The sequence below is a fragment of the Sceloporus occidentalis genome, unplaced genomic scaffold, assembly GCF_023333645.1.
Source record: "Sceloporus occidentalis isolate IW3139 unplaced genomic scaffold, rSceOcc1.0.p SCAF_3, whole genome shotgun sequence".
NCBI lineage: Eukaryota > Metazoa > Chordata > Lepidosauria > Squamata > Phrynosomatidae > Sceloporus > Sceloporus occidentalis.
The window spans coordinates 9,038,712-9,049,113 of NW_028316983.1; positions in this window are offsets into that span (position 1 = coordinate 9,038,712).

The window sequence follows — 10,402 nt, forward strand, 5'->3', positions numbered from 1 at the left end:
TGGGAACTGTGGTTTTGTGAGACATTTAGACTTCTCTGCCAGAAAGAGTTCTGGTGCCACAATAAACTACAATTCCCATGATCCCCTGTCACTGAGGCAAGGCAGTTAAAGCTGTCTCAAACCGGATTATTTCTGCAGTGTGTTTTGAACGTGACTGAAAGAAAGAAGTGGGCAGCATGGGCTTTCCTAGTCTTCAGTCTTTTTTCCTCAGAGGCTTTTGTAGTGACAGTTCCCAGGATTCCCTAGCACTGAGCCAGGACAGTTAAAGCGGTCTCAAACTGGATTATGTCTCCAGTGTGTTTTGACACAAATCTTACAAATTTAGGCCTCTCTGTCAGAGAGCTCTGGTGCCATAACAAACTACCAATTTCCAGAAAATCCTCCTCTGGACAGAAGGTTGAAATGTAGGACATGTCCTGGAAAAGGAGGATGTCCAAAATGTAGGACATGTCCTGGAAAAGGAGGATGTCCAAAATGTAGGACATGTCCTGGAAAAGGAGGATGTCCAACCCTGGGCATGTCCAAAGTACAACAGCCTCAGTTTAGAAACTGATGTTAGTGCGTCATGTAGTTTCACTCCTTGCCTGTCTCTGAGGACAATCCAAAGGAGTTTATCACACGAAGGAGAGTTTATTCCATGAATATCCTGGAAAAATCACCTAATTACACAAAACGATTGCACACGACATCGCACAAAACCCGCCATTAAAGTGGTCACAAAGAAGCATTAATGCACATCTTTTTTACTTTCGGGATTTCAGCGACTGCATTTCCGACATCCCTTTATTTGCGCAATTGCGTGGGATAATCATTCCCACAATTACTTGCCATTTTTGCTTTATTTGCAACATGCTTTAAATGTGTTTTAATCTCTCTTTAATGCTGAAATTAGGAGGGGAGTTCAGTCAACATCAACCCACTTGTAGCTACAATGCCCTGCCTCTCCTATCTCAGGTGGAGTAAGTGGAAAGGTGAGAGATACAAGGAGCATGTAAATAGATGGAGCATAGTTGTGAAACCTTCACTCCAGGAAACTTTCTGATTGGATTTACCTCTGGGAAATCCTCTTTTTATTCCTGCATGCGTTTATATTAATTCCTGGTTTAGGTGGATGGGATTATCTTTTGTGCTGCTTTTACAGGCTTTTCACAAAATATTGTTGCTTATCTTTTTTCAGTGATTGTGTAAACTTTCATGCTGCTGAGCTCTTTGATTGATTGATGCATGCCTTCAAGCTGACTTATGGAGACCCTAAAGCAAACCAAGAATGGGTTTTTTTGGAAACACTGACAGTGCTTTATAAATAAAGTTTAATAATAATAATAATAATGGTTTTGGAGTGTATCCACACTGCAGAAATGAAGCAGTCTGATACCACTTTAACTGCCATGACTCAATCCTGCAGAATCCTAGGTTTTGTAATTCGATGATGCACCAGCACACTTTGGCAGAGAAAGCTAAAGACCTTGTACAACTACACATCCCAGGATTCCTGGGAAGACAGAGCCATGACAGTTAAAGTGGTGTCAAACTGCTTTATTTCTGCAGTGTGGAAGAGCTCTTGATCAGAGGAGTTTTGCCATTGAGGCTGAAAGGGTATGAAGTGCCCAAGGCCACCAAATTACATTTCCATGGCTGAGCAAGGATTTGAACCCTGGTCTCCAAGAGTCTGAGTCTAGCACCCTGGTTTCTTTTATTGGCTAGCCTGTATTTGCTAAAGCTGGGAGAGATTGGCAGTGGTGTCATTCAAAATAATGAACAATCACTTCCTTTTCTGTGTGTTTCCCATGGCTCTAGAATCTGGTCTTTGAATATTTCTTCTTTCTTTCAACCCTCTCTTCTCTTTGTCCACTCCAGTCCATATCTACTCCTTCCCTTCGCTACTTTCCATTTTAACCTCCCCATCCTCTTCATCTTTTAACAATCTTAACCTGTTCCAGCTCTGGTATGAAGTGGCTGAATGACGCCTTTGGAGTTGGAGGTGAAAGATGGGACAAATAATCATAGAATCATAGAGTTGGAAGAGACTCCAAGGGCCATCCAGTCCAACCCTTCTGCCATGCAGGAAATCTAAATCAAAGCATCCCCGACAGATGGCCATCCAGCCTCTGTTTAAAGACCTCCAGAGAAAGAGACTCCACTACACTTCGAGGGAGTGTGTTCCACTGTTGAACAGCCCTTACTGTCAGGAAGTTCCTCCTAACATTGAGGTGGAATCTCTATTCCTGGAGCTTGCATCTATTGCTCTGTGTTCCAGTCTCTGGAGCAGCAGAAAACAAGCTTGCTCCCTCCTCAATGTGACACCCCTTCAAATACTTAAAGAGGGCTATCATATCACCCTTTAACTATCTCTTCTCCAGGCCAGACATACCCAGCTCCCCAAGTCTTCCCTCATAAGGGATGGTTTCCAGACCACCATTTTAGTTGTCCTCCTCTAGATGTGCTCCAGTTTGTCAACATCCAACTCTATGATTCTATGATTCTATTCCTTAAAGGAATCTTAAAGGAATATGGGGGAAATCCAGCACACATACTTTCCAACATTTAATGGATGAAAATGGAGCCATGTGTGAAAAATTGGGGCACATGTAGCCAAGCAACATCAGAGTATGGTCACAATGGCAACATTTATTAATGAGGAAGAAGACATAAGATAGGAGCAGCTGCAACAGTTTGCTTTTGCTTGAGCATACTGGGAATGACAAGATTTGCCTCCCACCTCCCCTCTCCTCCTGTCTGCTGAGTAAATTGAATGCAAACTATTTTTTGCACTTTGAACTCAGTTTGCAGCAGCTGAAGTAAGCTGAGGACAAAGGGGGAGGACAAGAGAGAAACTGGGGTATTTTAAAAGCAGCTGAAAACATGAGATGGCAAGGGATTAATCAGGACAGTTGGAAGGTAGGAGAACGGTTGAACTTTGTGCCATCTAACCCTGGCCACCATGGCAGATCTTCATATGTATTTTAACTGTGGACCTAAAGCAATCTCTTGCTTCATTGTTGGGGGTTTTTCTTATCATTTTGGTACACACCAAGAAACAGGCTTTTCAAGACACACCATGTACTTGGCAAGAAATCCCGGAGGGTTTGTGTCACACCAGAGAGCTGAATAAGCTCTGGACCTTGTCAGAATGCAAGCAGGCCCATTAATCATTAGAGTGGCACACACATGGAGCATGAAAGGAAAATAACCCAGTTATTTCACACCATCCTTTCTTTCTATCACTCAGTTAAACAAACCAAAGGGTCTTGCCTGGCAAAATATATCTAAACAAGGCTCTGAAGTTACAAGGCTAAAGATCAGTGGCAGCCAGTCCAACCCTGCTGCTTCCTTCCCAGAACTTGGGAGATATTGCTTTTTGTATGATAGATCCCAGAATGGACCTAGTATGCATGGTCACACTGGGAGAAGCTAGCACTGGCATTGCAATCAAAAAATAAAATTTCTAACTCTGGGAACTGTACTTCAAAAAATAACTTTTCTAAGCACTGTTCCATTCTATCTTCTTGTGATGAAAACAACAACAACAAGATACTGTTGTGCACAATGAGATTGGTGAGGAGGAGGACTTAGAACAAGGAATAATGGAAGAACATCTGCAGAGAAACATTCGCCAGGCGATGGACTGCAAGTCTTAGCAACCCTAGCCAGAATAATCAGTACCAAGGTATAATGGGATTTACAATCCAACAACATCTGGAGGGCTGTATGATTCCCAACTCAATCCATGATATAATAGAACAGGCTTCAAGAGTGATGTGCATATTCTCTTGTCTGGCATCTGCAGGAGAAATGGGAATATACGATGCTGTTTCACAAGCAGCCTCCTTGCAAACACAGATTCTTCAAGAGGGGAAACTTGCCTCATTTCTTCTGGGACTCTTATACTTACAGCCAGCTCCCTGGGTTGCATCACCCCTTTCAACAGACAAAGAAAACACAGTCCTTTTGAGACAAACAGGAGGGCTCTTGGCAGATGCCAGTAAGCACAGAGCATTTCCTGGTGTGAAATCTGAGTGGGACAATTGCTTCATGACTTTTTTGCTCGGAGGAACAGGTCAAAGTGGTAGCTGACTGCTCTTACTTCAGTGGAGTGGTGGATGTGCTGTGGATTTTATCTGAACTTTAAAGGAATTATTCAAGGTGTTGAAACTGTTGGGGGGATTGAGTTCAGCACTTTGGGGAGTTCCCAAAAAGTTTGAACTCAAATCCACACTAGATCACTGTCCCACTGACCTGGAAGCTTAGCTGTAAAGATCCCAGTGTTCAATCGCTTGGGAGCACAACTGAGCTGAAGGAGTTAGAATTGGCTGATGCTGAACCAGCAATGATCAAGCAGGAGGCTGCAGTTAAAAAATCAGAAGAAGGCTAGGAATGGGAAGGGAAGCCATGAAAGAACTAGACCCCAAAGAATAAAGATACATAACTGGGCTCTAAAGTTAGAATCATCCAAGCCATTGTATTCCCCATCACCATGTATGGATACAAGACCTGAACAGTGAAAAAAATGGATAAGAAGAAAATCAATACATTTGAGATGTAGAGCTGGAGAAGAGTCCTGAGGATACTGTGGATGACCAAAAAGGACAAACAAATGGGACCTAGAACATATCAAGCCTAAAATCTCCCTGGAAGCCAAGATAATCAAACTGAGGCTTATGGCACATCATCAGAAGGCATGATTCACTAGAAAAGAAAATGATGCTAGGAAAGGTGGAGGGAAGTAGAAAGAGAAGAAGACAACAAACTAGATGGATAGACTCAATTAGGGAGGTCAAAGGAATGAATTTACAAGACCTAAGCAGAACAGTGGAGGACAGGGGATCTTGATGATGTCTCATCCACAGGATCACCATGAGTTGCAGTCAACTCTAAGGCAGTTAACAACAACAACAACAAACCAGCAACATTCATAGGGTCTCCCACTCTGGTGCTTTGCCCCCAGACATTGCTTCCACATAGAATTAACCTTTGGGAAAGGGAAGAGTGCAAACCCTGTTAATGGCAAATGTAGTGGCTAGTCTACATGTAAGTGTTTTATGTGATTTGCTGTGGATTTTTGTACATTTGCATCAGCGTTTCATTGTCTTCACTTTCCTGTGTAAATTTGCATCTATTCAGCCTCCCCCTGCCAAAAAATGTGCAGCCATCTGAATTCAAGTGAAGCAGACAGAACTTCGAAAATGTTGTGCATCCTTGGATTCTCCAGTAAAAATGATGAAGCTTTTCTCTGTGGTTCTGGTTAGTGATTATTTCTAAGCAGCCTATACATCTATGGAAAATCTACCCAGATGCTGAAATGAAAAGACCAGCATATAAATGATAAAGAGTCTTTATTTGAGTGTTGGACTAGAACTCTGGATAACAGGATTCAATTCCCAGCTATGAAATCCACTAGGTGACTAGGGCAAGTCACATGCTCTCAGCCTCAGGAGAGGGCATTGGCAACTTCCCCTCTGAAGAAATATGGCCAAGAAAACCCTATGATAGGTTCCCCTTAGGGTGCCCAAAAGTTGGGAATGACTTGGAGGTACACCATCACCAATATCACAACAAGAATTTCTGTGGGTAGAAAAATCCACTGATCTAGACACAGGAATATGACCAAAGTAGGATAGGGTTGCAACCCAAGAATGATCACATGCACAGCTCCAAGTAGATGCCAAGTAGATGCATTTATCAAAGGGGAACTGCAAATGTGGTGTTACTCAATGAGCTTCTTAGTCATTCTCAGAATGGAGGACATTTTAGAATTCCTCCTGGACAGGAGGTTGAAATGTAGGACAGGTCCTGGAAAAGGTGGATGACTGTGAGGGCATGAGGGAAGGTCTTCTTAACTTTGGCACCCTGGTTGTGGATTGCTCTCCCTTTGGAGACCTGATTGGCACCAGTGCTGGACTCATTCCAGTGCCAAGTGAAAATTATGTGGGGAGATATCAAAGCGCTATTGACTGTAACCTACAAAAGCGGATGCTGATATGAATATAGTACTCTCAAAGGTGTCAACAAGACACCTTTTAGATTTTTTAAAATGGAAAATATTTTAAATAAAGATCTATAAAATTTAAAAATGAATTTAAAAGACCTCCCCCCTCCATTTAATATTCACATGGGCAAATATCCTTCACACTGACGCCTGATTTGAGTCTCTGTTTACTTTGGAACATGTATTTTTTGTTGCTCTCCTAAGCATTGAATCTAAGTTCTCCTTAGAACAAATGGAACTTTCTTCCAAGTAAATATGAATCTGAAGAACAAGGTCATATGTTCAGGGCCTGGGTGTGTCAGAATAAACACTACAGTTTAGTGCAATAACCAAAGCAAAGGCCTCATTTAACCCCAATCTTTGTCTTCCCAATCTTTTGTTGTTGTTCTTATTTTAAGAACTCGTGGCTGCTTTTTTCCTCCAAGGAAACATCACCCTCTGGTGGCGCACCAAAGCAAGAACCTGAACAAGGTGTTTTGTGTACTTTTCAAAAACAGTGATCAACACCAGCAGAAAGATATTTTCAGTAATATACTTGAAGGAGTCAGCATGATGAGAGAGCCAGTGTGGTTTCAGCCTTGGACTGAGACACTGGAGACCAGGGTTCAATTCTCAGCTCAGCCATGAAACTGTACTGGGGAGTTTATCACACAGGACGAGTCCTGTGCAGAAACTAGATTTAAAGTGAAAATAATGCACTTTTGTGGGTTGTTTTTCACGTGACGTTCAGGGTTAACCCGAACAGAAAGTAGAAAAACCAGCAAATGTTGGTTGTTTTTCAGATGACGTTTGCGTGAAAATAATCTGAACAGAAAGCCAACAAAACCCCCTCCTTTTTAGTTTTGGGAAATTCTGAAAGTTGAAAGGAGTGGTTTTTGTTGGCTTTCCGTTCAGGTTATGTTTCTGTTATTTCTCTTTCCACCAACATGTATGAAAAACCACCCACACTTGTGGGAGTTTAGTGAATTTTAAAATCCCATTTCTGCACGGGATTTGCCTCCATGTGCCTCCCGGGTGACCTTGGGCAAGTTGCGTGCTCTCAGCCTCAGGGGTCGGCAATGGCAAACCTCCTCTGAACAAATCTTACCAAGGAAACCCCATGATAGGTTCACCTTAGGGTTGCTGTAAGTCAAAAATGACTTGGAGGCACACAACAACAACAATAGTCAGCATGGTGTTGTGGTTTGAGCACTGGACTATGACTCTGGAGACCAGGGTTCAAATCCTCACTCAGCCATGGAAACCCTCTGGGTGATCTTGGGCAAGTCACATTCTCTCAGCCTCAGAGGAAAGCAAAAGGAATCCTTCCCTGAACAAATTCTGCTGAGAAAACTCCATGATAGGATCGCCTTAGGGTCACCATAAGTCAGAAATGCGTTGAAGATACACAAGTTCAGTAACAAACTTTAGTACTTTTCTTTTTTTCTTGAAACAGATAATGAGGTGCCTGCTGTTAATTGCCATTAAGTAATCTTCGACTCAAGGCAACACTATGAATGAGAGACCTCCAAGTCTCCCTGTGATCAGTAGTCCTGCTCAGGTCTTGCACACTCAGGGCTGTGCTTTCCTTGATTGAGTCTATCCATATGAAATGTGATCTTCCTTTTCCCCCCTACTATCTTACATTTACTTTTCTACTATTTACTTATATAAAATGACAAAATCAAGGTTTGCTTATTGGAATTTATATTTTTTAAAAATATTTTCAAGCCATGGTTGCTTGACTCCGTGGATTAAAAGTCAGTGGATCAGGAAGGCCGAATGTTCAACTCCAAGAACTTGGAAGTTCCTGGGAGTTGTTTCCCAAAAGAGCAACTTGTTACTTCCCCAAACTTTGGGCTTCTTCCTTGGACTTTTAAACAAGCACATGCTGCACTGGGAAAAGTCCAACCAAAGTATCTTGTAAATGTGACCAACACTTTTTATGGGATCGCCTGTTGACTTATGGTGACCTCATTAATTTCATAGTATTTTCTTAGGTAAGGGATACTCAAGAGATGATTTTGCCAGTTCCTTCCTCTGAAATATAGCCTCCTGCATTGTTGATTGGAGGCAGTTTTGAATGGAGGAAAGCTAACAAGCCAAAGCTTAAGTTGGATCAGACAGAAATTCTATGGGTGGGAAAATCCAGTGATATAAACACAGGAGTATGACCAAAGCAGGGGACGGCTGCACTGCCCAGAACAACTATAGGCACACTTTCAGACATTTCCCAGACTTGCTACTATCAGCAGAGATGCAGGCAGTGTGAAAGTTTAGAAGCACTTTTTATCAGCTTGGGCTCCTTTGCCTGCTCTGCCCTTATCTGAAGAAAGCAGACCTTGCCACACAGACATCCGTGACAAATTATTCCTTAGTTTGGAGTTTCTCTCAAAATATGTTTCTGTATGTCTGTTTGTTTATTTCCCACTTTCTCTTTTTCAAGCGTAAAGATGGGATACAGTCAGCCCTCCGTATCCATGTTTCTTTTCTCCACGGATTCAAAATCCACAGCATGAAAATATTTTTTAAAAATATAAATTCTAATAAGCAACCTTGATTTTGCCATTTTATATAATTATATAAGAGATTCCCTCCCCCATACTCCACCTTTAAAAACAATTTTATTATACCTTTTAAACACTATTTTGAAATATATTTTGAAAGAGAAAGGTATAATTTCTCAATAATTTATAATCTGGGCATTCCTTATCACATCACCCTCCTAATTTCATGGCTCTTTGTCAGATGGGACCTGGGTTACTATCTCCTTTTCAAATCAGGATGGCTACTAGTGTCTCTTATGGCTAGTATTGCTTTATAACAATAGCAATAGCAAGTACATTTCTATACTGCTTATCAGTGCCCTTAAGCACTCCCTAAGTGGTTTAGGACCTTCCCCTTTCTGCCACTGCTATCAAGTTAGAAGGTCAGTTAACAAGATGTCTGTTCTTTGTTCAGTGGAACTTACTGTGTTGGTTTTTGGACATCTCATATCTGATGGAAGATGTCTCTGCATTGTTGTTATTAATTTTATTTATAGCTTTCCCTGATAATTCAGATTCATGTCAGCTTGAGATTGTTGTAGTTCTGTACCTTCAAGTGCTTGTTTACAATTTATGGTGACCCTAGGGCATACCTATTACAGAGTTTTCTTGGCAAGATTGTTCAGAAGGTGTTTGCCTTTGCCTTTCTCTGAGGCTGAGACAGTGTGACTTGCCCAAGGTCACCCAGCAGGTTTCTATTTCTGAGTGGGGATTTGAACTCTGGTCTCCAGAGTAGTAGCCCAAAGCTCAAACTACTACACACTCTGGCTGCTAGCTTAAGATTCCCTAAGTACAAAATTCAGGTATGTGTAAGCTTAAAGCCTCTTAGGGTACATAGGTGGTCCCCTTTCATTATTCCCCTCATGCTCTCTTAGGACATTATCACACGGGGGGAATGTCTCTCATTTTCGAAAGAAAAGAAAGTAGGGCCAATTCGGAAATGGACACAGTGGATGGCTATCACACCACAAAAGAACACAGTGCCCATCCCAAAGCCAAAGTAGTGCGAATGCAAAAGAAGTTATCATATGAGTACGTACCCTTCGTAGTCTAGAATTCGAATTAGCATCCCTGCACATGCGCAGTGAGGGCAGAATCGGATCATGATCTTTTTACACTTCCAGCAGGGCTTGTCTCAAGTTCCCGTGGTTTTGCCTTGTTTCACATTATTTGTTCATTAATTACCCTTTATTTCACATTATTTATGCAATTCACGTTATTTGTGCATTCATTACCCCTTATTTAGTTCACCAATTCAAAACCAGTCCAAAGCAACCTTGTACTTGGTTTGAGCATTGAACTATGACCCTAGAAGGCAGGGATGGAATCCCACTGGGTGACCTAGCGCAAGTCACACTCTCTCAGCCTCCTCAGAAAATGGCAATGGCAAACCCCATCTGAATAAACCTGCCAAGAAAACCCTGTGACAGGGTCACAAGAGAGAAAGAGAGAGCCAATCCCTTCCCTCCAGTTGGAGAGGATGAGTTTGCAAAGGGAAAGAGCCGGAAAGGGTTGAGAGGAGGAGGGAAACAGTGTGTGTGTCTCTGGTAGGAGGGAGGGCTGCTTCATCCCCAAAACAGCTCCAGAAATACTCCGAGAGTCTGAGAGAAAAGCCCCCCCCACATCCAGAAGGAGGGAGGAAAAAATTGCAGCCAGCAAAGGAGCTCGGGAATTATAGTCTGATTTAAAGGCAATCCAAGGGTGACCAAGACATGTGTTCCATACCTGCCAAATTCGAATTGAACGTAACTTTGGAGTGGAACAGGATTTGTAAATTCTGAATTTCCCCAAATTTACACATCTCTCGGTTGACCCTGGATTGGGTTCAAATTGACCAAGCATTGACTTCGATTACGTGTGATAACCTCTCACGCAATAACGTGAATCTGCA